Here is a 9,713-nt window from a genome sequence, read left to right as displayed (position 1 = left end):
GTGCAAGGCTAAAACCACCATAGGAAAAGGGTATTTGCATATATTAATCTCTTAACATCCAAAAAGGGGGACTGTGTGGGAGAATACAGAGGACTCGCCAGGTGGTGTTTGGGTTTTGGGTCTCACCTGCTCAGCGCTGGCCTCACTCCCCAGCTCCACACACACACCTGGCTAGAAAGGGATTCACAAGGGCAGGGGCCAGTGTCTCTTTCAATCCTGAATCGCCCAGGGCCTGGTGCTCTCTGTTGAATGAACAGATGAATGCATGGATGTGTGGCAGTAAGAATGGCTCTCTCAACGCAAATGGGGTTTAGATGATGAAGTCCTCTGACCTCTTCTTTCAACAGATCCGGAGGGGGCTTGGGGCCCAAGCCCTGCCTAGGCACTGGGGTCGGCGCAACACAGATAAGGACTCAGCGTGCAGGAGCCTCTACCCTGGCTCGGGGGCGGGGGGGAAGCAAACACGAGCGAGAGACTCACGGGAGAGCCTGTGTCCACAGAATGTTCACAAAGGCCTCGTGGAGAAGGCAGAGCAAGAGAGGGATGCCGCGGAGGGGAGAGGGAGTTCTGTTGGCCAGCTCAGCCCAGGCCAAGGCCTGCAAGGGGGGAAAGGGCTTGGGGTGTTTGCGGGTGACCCCAGGGCTGGGGTAAGGCAGAAGCCAGCGCCTCGGGTAGGAGCCAGTTTATGGGGCCTTTGGAGCCTGGGGGAGTTACAATGTTATTCCAAGCACATGTGAGGGACAGCAATGACAATTTGGGAACAGAGCCACCTTTCTGGAGCAAGGGCAGCCATTTCCCCAGCCAGGTGATGAACCTAAAATATGTGAGCCCACCCCACCCCCACCTTTGTGCAGAGCGCAGCCCATACCTCCTCATCTCTCTCACACACACACGCACACAGCAGCCCCGACAGCAGGCCTGCAGCCTGGAAGGCAGGTCTCAAGAGGCCCAGCCTTTGGCTGACCTTGGCCATTGTGCCCCAGGCCAGAAGGGTAGTTTCCCCTGTGCAGCAGCTCCCTGGGGCGAGTCAGAAACCAGGGCAGCTGGCAGAGATGCCACGGGCACCTCGGATACAGGGCCAGGTTACCCCAGGGAAAATGGGACCCCACCCTGTTCCCAGTCACCTTCAACACCAGCGTGTCTCAGTCATTAGCACTACGTGGGGCCTTGGGGTGTCTGAATTCATTTAGCCCCCTCTTTAGAGATGGCGAAATTGAGGGCTGGAGAAAGTGATTTTTTCCAAAGTCACAGAGCTGAGAAACGGGAGGGGCTGGATTGGAACCCCTGCCCCATCTACCTGCCCAGCCCGTGCTGCTCACCAGTACCCGGCCCCTCCCTGCCCCATCTGGAATTTAAGTTCAGTAGCGCCTCATTCATTCAAAGCCTCCTTAATTCAGAATTCCTGAGCAGGGGGGTTCTCCCGTGCACCAAATGTGAATGGGAACCTGGACTTCACTGAATAAATGAACTGCATAATCAAGATTGATGAGAGAGTGGCTTGCTCAAAAACTTCAGGGGCACACACGAGCGTCCGCATAGTACGTGCACCATTCTCAAAGCACCTTGTTTAAAGCAACCTCGGAGGCCCTGGTCTACGCCACGGGGGAGTGGTGCTGGGGCCAGCAGCACCCGAGCTGACTGGAGAGAGCCCTGTGTCCGGTTCCCAGTTGTGCGACCCGAGGCCAGGTCTGCCCCTCTCTGAATCTCAGTGAGAATGCCTTCCCCGTGGAGCTGCTGTGTATGAGAACAGTGTGAGGCCAGGTACACAGTAGGTGCTCAGTAAGTCACAGCTGTTTTACGATAATTAAAAGGCATCTCTTGGATCAAACAGCCTGCATCTCAGTCGTCTTCTAATTTGCATTGGTCTTTGCAGAAATTGAGGTACACTCTGTTCCCGACGATTCCACCTGGCTGGGCTGAGGTGGATTCCCCTCAATTCCTCAGTGAGGGCTGGGAACCCATCACTTGCTCCAGCAACAGGTACTTATTTATCCAGCATGTGCTTCATGTCAGATTCCCTGCTGAGGGCCGGGCACACATGTAGCAGTCGCCTAGACAGACAAGGCCCCCGCCCTCAGCAGCTCTCGGCCTAGCTATTGAGCTTGCCTGACAAGGGGCAAAGAGGGTAGGAGGTGGTGGAGTTGCCAGATTAAATTCAAGATGCTGGGTGTCATTTGAATTTGAGATAAAAAGAAACAAATGTTTAGTATGTGTATTCCATTCCATATTTGGGATACATTTATACTCACCAGTTATTTGGTACTTATCTGACATTCATATTTAACTGAGTATGCTTTATTTTATTTTATTTTATTATTTTTGAGATAGAGTCTCACTCTGTCGTCCAGGCTGGAGTGCAGTGGTTCGGTCTCAGCTCACTGCAACCTCCGCCTCCCAGGTTCAAGCGATTCTCCTGCCTCAGCCTCCTGAGTAGCTGGGATTACAGGCACATGCCACCATGCCTGGCTAATTTTTGTATTTTTAGTAGAGACGGGGTTTTGCCATGTTGGCCAGGTTAGTCTCGAACTCCTGACCTCAGATGATCTGCCCACCTCGGCCTCCCAAAGTTCTGGGATTACAGGCCTGAGCCACCACGCCCAGTCTTTCTTTTATTTTTATTGCTAGATCTTCCAGTGTTTATCCAGCACCTTCTGCAGGAGTCCTTCTACCAAACGACCAGACTCTGTGGGCTCAGGGACAAACGCAGGAACAAATCCACAGGATAATCACACAGGGTGGTCCTGGGAGGGCCTTTGACAAGGTGACTTTGAGCTCAGACCTGATGTGTATAGAGGAAGAGAAAAGGCATCGCTCCATGAAAGAGGAGGGATAGGAGACCCGGGTGAGGCCAGGCAGAGAGCTAGTGGCTGCACAGGAGACAACACTGGCCAGGAGGGGAGGGAATGGAGGGCTTTGTGGAGGAGGTAGAATTGAGCTAGGCCCTGAAGGAGGAGCTGGACAGAGAGGAGGTGATGCAGAGGAACCCTGATTTGGGAAGAGGTAAGCCAGGGGGTAGACCCCTGAGATACCCATTCCCCAGACACCATCTCTCACAAGCGCCTTTGGTACACGAGAAAATGCACACGATAAACGGTCAAGTGAAAAACACAAGATACGAAACAGACAGCAGCTGTGGGGTTGTGGGGGTTGAACCAGACCATCCGACCTAGCATGTAGTAGGTGCTCAATAAACAGGAGATCAATGGAATCACGCTTTTTTAATTTGCAGACAAACGGGGGGATCAGCGGCACCGCCAAGATGTTCTTCCTTGTTTTGTGAGTATTTTGCTAAATGCAGGAATGAACGAATTGCTTGAATAGATGTGAGGTTACTGTGACTCCATCCAGAAACCACTTGGTCCAGACTTTGAAGGCAATAAAACAGCAAGAAAAGACAAGCCTTGCCTCCCGGTCCCTGACAGGCACTGTCACTCTTGAGCCTGTGGTAGTGAGTGCATTTTCAGGTCGCCCGCTGCCTCCCGAGCCTGCCTGCCGGGTCTGCAAGCCTCCAGCCAAGCAGGAGGGATCAGCTCTGCAGCTTCCGACACCCCAGCCCGTGTCCTCTCAGCCCACTGGGTCCACGGCGGGTGTAAAATCCTGGCTCACCAAGCAGAGGCCGAAGGCTCTGGGAAGAGGCCCAGTGGCCTCCCGGACAAACCAGAGGTCCTGCCCACTGGTCTCCTGTGTGTCCTTGGCAAGTAGCTTCCCCTCTCTGAGCCTTGGTATCCTTGTCTATAAAATGGGGATGGGGCTAGGAGTGGTGGCTCACGCCTGTAATCCCAACGCTTTGGGAGGCCGAGGCAGGCGGATCACCTGAGGTCAGGAGTTCAAGAGCAGTCTGGCCAACATGCTGAAACCCTGTCTGTACTAAAAACACACATAAAAATTAGCCAGGTGTGGTGATGGGTGCCTGTAATCCCAGCTACTCAGGAGGCTGAGGCAGGAGAATCACATGAACCGGGGAGGCAGAGCTTGCAGGGAGCTGCGACTGTGCCACCGCACTCCAGCCTCGGCGACAGAGCGAGACTCTGTCTTAAAAAATAAAAATAAAAAATAAAAGAGGGGGCCGGGCGCGGTGGCTCAAGCCTGTAATCCCAGCACTTTGGGAGGCTGAGACGGGCAGATCACGAGGTCAGGAGATCGAGACCATCCTGGCTAGCACGGTGAAACCCCGTCTCTACTAAAAAATACAAAAAACTAGCCAGGCGAGGTGGTGGGCGCCTGTAGTCCCAGCTACTCGGGAGGCTGAGGCAGGAGAATGGCGTAAACCCGGGAGGCGGAGCTTACAGTGAGCTGAGATCCGGCCACTGCACTCCAGCCTGGGCGACAGAGCCAGACTCCGTCTCAAAAAAATAAATAAATAAAAATAAAAATAAAAAATAAAAGAGGGCTGGATTCTAGTGATGTCGTCCTTAATTCATTGACAAAGGTTTGGAGAGAATCTGTTCCCTGCCAGGTGCCACGCTGGGAGTGTGAGACTCCAGAGGGAAGTTCTTGAACCCCTGGCTGATGCTTTCACATGGAGGTTGCAGGTGATCACAGAGGCACATCCTGTGAGATAAATACATAGCGGGTTGTGGAGAGTCCTCAGTGCCTGGAAAGGCACCTTGCATTACCAGCTGTGAGCAGAGGGCACCTGGCTCCCAGGTCCCTCCTGATGAAAAAGACCCCAACCTAGACAGACAACTGTCATGCTTAGAAGGCCCTCCTCAGTCCCTCCAGCTTCTAAGACATTTTATGACTAATAATCACACGCAGGTGGCGTTTCATGAGCACTCGCCATGCATCAGCCTCTGTGCTTCAAGGGGTCCACGTGCTCAGACCGCGGCTGGCCCTGCAACTCCAGGTGCAGCAGACACAGCCTCTCTCAGCCCAGCCAGAACCAGGTGCTGGAGACTCCCAGGACCACTTCCAAGGGGAGGTGGGTTTGGGACACAGGCTGGAGACCGGGGCAGGCCAGGCCCCTTCCCACCGCATCCCCACCCCATCAGACCACCAGTGTCCCTCAGGATACTCGGCCTCTTCCCTTCCCTTTACAGAAAGAGAAGCTGAGCCCCCCAAAAGGAGACTCGTGTGCCAGTGCTCTTCCCGAACTGCTCCGGCCACCCTCAGGCCACCCCCTGCCCTCTTCTCTGCAGCTACCCATTCTGCTGCCCACCTGCCAAGCCCAGCAAAGCCCCTCCACAGTCAGCCCAAGAATGCTGCCAGACCCAGAACCCGGGGCGGGTGTGCACAGAGCAGGTGTGGATGTGGAAGAAGAGGTGCCCAAAGCTCTGCTCTGAGGTCAAGCCTGAGACCTGGGTGCCCAGAGCCTCTCTAGGTCCACCCAGGGGTGCTGGGCCCACGGGAGCAAAGGCTGAGTACTGTGACCTCCCACCACCCTCCTGCCCCACCTCCACCCTGAAGGGTCCTGTTTAGTGGAATATCGGGTGTCATTGTGTGCCCTGGGGTGGTGACGGGGAGGGGATCACCTGGCCAAAGGAGACCCCTAAAGCCTGGGGGAGGGGCCTGCTTCAGCTCCAGTGAGGGCGGGATCCCTGGGGTGAACCCATGACCTTAAGCATGACCTTGAGCGTGACCACCGCGTGACTTTGGGTTGCTGCTCAGTGCCACACTCACACCCGATTCCTGGGCCCCTTTCTCTCCCCCAGTCTCTTCCTGCCACACATACTCCTATTTCTCCACGTCCTTCCCCTCTAAATGATGGGGACTAGGTAACCAGAAGCGACACCATAGCTGCTGGACCCCTCATGGCGTGAACATGAAACTGGGCAGGTCTGGGTTTGGCCGCCCGTTCCCTGACTTGCTGGCTGTGTGGCCTTATGCAGGTCACTTGCCCCCTCTGAGCCTCAGCTTTCTTGCCTGTAAAATGAGGGGCACATGAGCTCCCGCTTTGCAGGGCTGTGTGTGTTGCGGGTGGTCCTGGAAGCTGCACTCAGCGTGGACAAGCAGCAGTGCTCCCACGCAGATGCCACGTCGACATCATCATGCGGTTCCTGTTTAGGTCCTGCCCATTCCTCCAAGGGCTGAGGCATCTCTGGAGGAATGGGGAGGGCGTGGCCTCTGCCCTGATCCTAGCCGGGTCTGCAGCTGCCGGCGTCCACCTGTGGTTCTCAAAGTGTGGTCCTCCTTGCCGGCAGCATTGACCTTGCCCAGGAACTTGTCAGAAATTCGGATTCTCTGACCTGGCCAGTCCTGGGAATCTGAACCCCTGGGGTGCAACCAGTCACCTGTGCTTTCACAAGGTCCCAGGGGTCTCTCGCAGGCACTGGTGTGAACCAGGAGATTCTGGAGGGTGGCAGCCTCTCTTGTGCCCCCTACCCCCACTCCCGTCACAGGGTCTGGTCCTCCCATTTCTCCAGTCACTCTGCATTAAACGCTGGACAATGGCCCCTAAGTACAGCCCCTCGTCTGCTAGTCAACAACTGGGGGGCCTGGGTTTTCCAAATGTGGTCCCAGACCACCAGGGAGCCTGACAAAAATGCAAGCCCCTGAGCGCCCCCTAGACCTGCTGGGCATGGATCCCCAAGAATTTGCTCTGGGGGCACCCACAAGTCCAGAACAGGGGGGAGGAAAATGAAGAGTGCGGCAAAGCCGGGCCCTGGGGAGGAGATGGAGGAAAAGGGAAGTCAGAGAAGATTCCCTAGCGCCAGTGACGGGCACCACTGCCTCCCCAGAGTCACCACAAGCCAGGGGCACCTTGGCAGTTTAACCCTGTGTGGACACCATTTGAGGGGCTAGAAATAAGCCAGGATGAAGCGTTATGAAATAATAATAGTAGTCCCTGCTCTGCCCACTGCAGAACCCTAGAAAGTAAGGAACTTACTTAGAAAGTAAGGGGCCAGTGGCAGCTGCAATCAAGGTGCCTGCAGCTCTGTGATCTCAAGGCCTAGCCTGCCCTGGCCTCCCACCGTTCACTTAATTCCAAATACCTTTTCTCTTGTCAGCCACAAGTTAGTGGGCTTCAAAGTCAGGCGGTGGCTCCCGTGACCCTTTGTGGGGAGGGCAGGAGTGGGCTTAGCTTCTGTGTGTGCTGCTCAGTGGGCCAGGAGCCCGAGATGACCGCAACAGCCAGCCATGCCCCAGACCTACAACTAGAGGGAGGGAGCTTGGCCTGCCAATCACTGCTCCGCACCTAAGCACTCCTAGATTGGAGCAGCTGCTCCAATCCCACCCCGCCTACAAGGGAAGCTGTCCAAGGCACCCGGAGAGCCTTGGACTGGGGAGCGTAGGGCGGGATGAGCCAGAGCTCCAGGAGAGGAGGCTTGCACTCACCTGAGCTAAAAATCCTGTTACAATCATATCTGTAGGTGTCAACCTCAATTTTATTGCAGAGAGGAAGGTCTGGAATCACGTGCTTCTCCAGGCAGCATCTTACAGAAAGCTGCCCCGACAGCCATCATATATTTCCCCACTTCAACCTGGATCTCGGATTCTGTCACAGAATGTGGCAAGGTATCACAGGGCTGCAAGCCATGAACAGGTTTGAGGGGACGGGAGTGGGGGGTTGCAGGGACAGGCTGGCAGGACCCAAATCCCTCCCACCAGATGTGTCCCCACCCACAGCTTCCTTTTCCATCGGAACAAACATAACAAAACAAGTGTCAACTGCACTTCCTGATTCCTGAGTTACGAAAAGCCAGTGCCACCCACAGGTCTGTCCACCCCCTCCTCTTGACCTGGCCTTTCCAGTGGCACTTTATTCTGTTATTTGCTTTCCATTTTTCTTTAAACGCATTCACTGCCGTTACTTAGGTAAATGCATCCGTAAGGGAACTTTATGTGACTACTGTTAGGTGGAAAAAAAAAAAAAAAAACTCAGATCATGGGCCATAAATAGAAGGTAAAAGTAAAAATAAATTACAATTAAAATAAGCAATGTTAGGAAATTCTAGCTGGCTATTGTTGCCTGCCAACCCGGCACTTTGATAGAAAAGGGTTGGGAAGTTGCAAGCTTCCTCTCCAGGGGACCAGAGGGCTGAGACAGAGAAGGGAATCACCTTTGTGTGGTGTGAGGTTGTGTGATCCCTGACGTCACTGTCTCCTAGGTCACCGGGGGTGCCCACCCCATCCTGGGGAAACCCTGATCTGGGGGACACCCCCAAGCCAGTGAACCAGGGGACAGGGCTCCTTTCGAGGCAAGGACCAGATGGCATTTAACACTGATAGGGCGCTATCATGATCTCCTGGGCATGAAACAGGTACCTCCCCGGTCCTTATTCCAGAAGAGGATGTAGAAGCCCTCTGGACAGGCCTGGCTCATGTCCTCCTGCTGGAGTGGGCTGACCACAGCCCTTGGCCTTCCACTCCCGGCATGGCCCGTCCACTCTCCACAAATGTGCCATGCTTTCTCCAGGGCCCCCTGCCCTGGGATTCCCTCCCAACCTGGCACATCTCAGTCAACCCTACCTGCCTTCCATGTCCCCTCCGCCAGCCCTTGGTGGCCTCTCTGGGGCAGGACACCGTCCCACTGAGGACCATGATGTCTGTAGTGCTGTTCTGCCGTCTGGGACTTCTCGTAAGCAGGAGCCCACTGACCACCCTCTCGATTTCTAAGTGAAGCTGGAGAGTTGGATCACCATCATCCCCTGTGCCAGTATTTTCCTTTATGAGAAATGCAATTATAAGTCTTAGAAAGGGATGTGTGAATTAAAATGGGCAGTCATGCAGAACAAGGGGGAGGGAACACCTGAGGGTGCCAGGAGGTCCCCAAATTGTCTTCCAGGCGGAGACCAGCTAGGATGGTGGCGACGTCTCACCTGCACCAGGACTGGCAGCTCTGTCACATCCCCACAACACGGGGCCCGGGCAGGCCTCGCTCTGCGCTGGCTGGCTGTGCCGGGGGCACAGACACGCAGGCTGGTGGCGTATGTCACAGCTGGCGAATCTGTCACTTGGTCTCAGGCTTCCCTGCGTGCAGTGGAGACAGTGAAGCCTCTGTCCACGCAGGCCCCGGCTGGGCCATGACCCGCTCTTGAGGCCCATCTCTTACCCTGGCCTCACAGTTTCCCTGGTTGCCTTCCAGGGTCAGCAGAGCAGCCTCAATGCTTTCAGAAGCCCCAGGGGACTCAGGCCACGCTCCAGGAGACCCAAGAGCACCCCCCTGCAGCTTGTGATGAGCCCTGGGTGAGGAGAAGGTGACACAAGGGGGCTCATAGCCACCACCAGGTCCAGCTGGGCCAGGGGCACTCTTCCCAGTCCATGGGGAGAGTCCACCTTGGCTCCAACTGGCAGGATGAATTAGGAGATGAGAGCCAGCCCTTTGCAGCCTAGAGCAGTGGTTCAAGCAGGGCCTGGCCAGGGGCTGTGGGCAGACCCCAGGCGTGTCTGAGGCTGGAGGAGCAGCCCCCAGGCATCCCATCGCACTCCCTCAGGGCACCCCAGGAATCCCACTTTGACTCCTCTCGGTCTTAGCTCCAAGGCCATGTCCAAGCAGGTGAAACAGGGAGCGCCCTCCCCAAGGGGCTCTCTAGGGCAGAAGGCCTGAAAGATCAGGGCAATCACCACAAACACAGATGGAAATCAGAAAGCTGGCTCCTAAAACATCTCAAGGCGCCACGCTAACACGGAGACAGGAGAGGGCCGCGGGTGGGGCGGGGGTGTTAATGCTGCCCAGATCTGGGTGCAAGTTTCAGTGCCACGCCGTGCCAGCCGTGTGGCTTTCAGCAAGTGACTTCCCTTCTGTAAGCCTGTTTCTACATCTGCCAAAGAGG

General features: G+C 55.5%; 1 long non-coding RNA gene across 1 annotated transcript; it reads right to left on the bottom strand.

Moving 5' to 3' along the window:
- Positions 1–4,333: 4,333 nt before the first annotated feature.
- Positions 4,334–7,574, bottom strand: LOC116270078. The gene is made up of 2 exons (XR_004178021.1): positions 7,276–7,574; positions 4,334–4,594 (listed from the first exon to the last, which is right to left on the bottom strand). It is a non-coding gene; the product is annotated as an uncharacterized LOC116270078 (long non-coding RNA).
- Positions 7,575–9,713: the final 2,139 nt, after the last annotated feature.

Source organism: Papio anubis, chromosome 13 (assembly GCF_008728515.1).
Source record: "Papio anubis isolate 15944 chromosome 13, Panubis1.0, whole genome shotgun sequence".
Classification (NCBI taxonomy): domain Eukaryota; kingdom Metazoa; phylum Chordata; class Mammalia; order Primates; family Cercopithecidae; genus Papio; species Papio anubis.
Note: the sequence above shows the minus strand (reverse complement) of the source record. Positions and strands in the feature narration are given on the sequence as shown.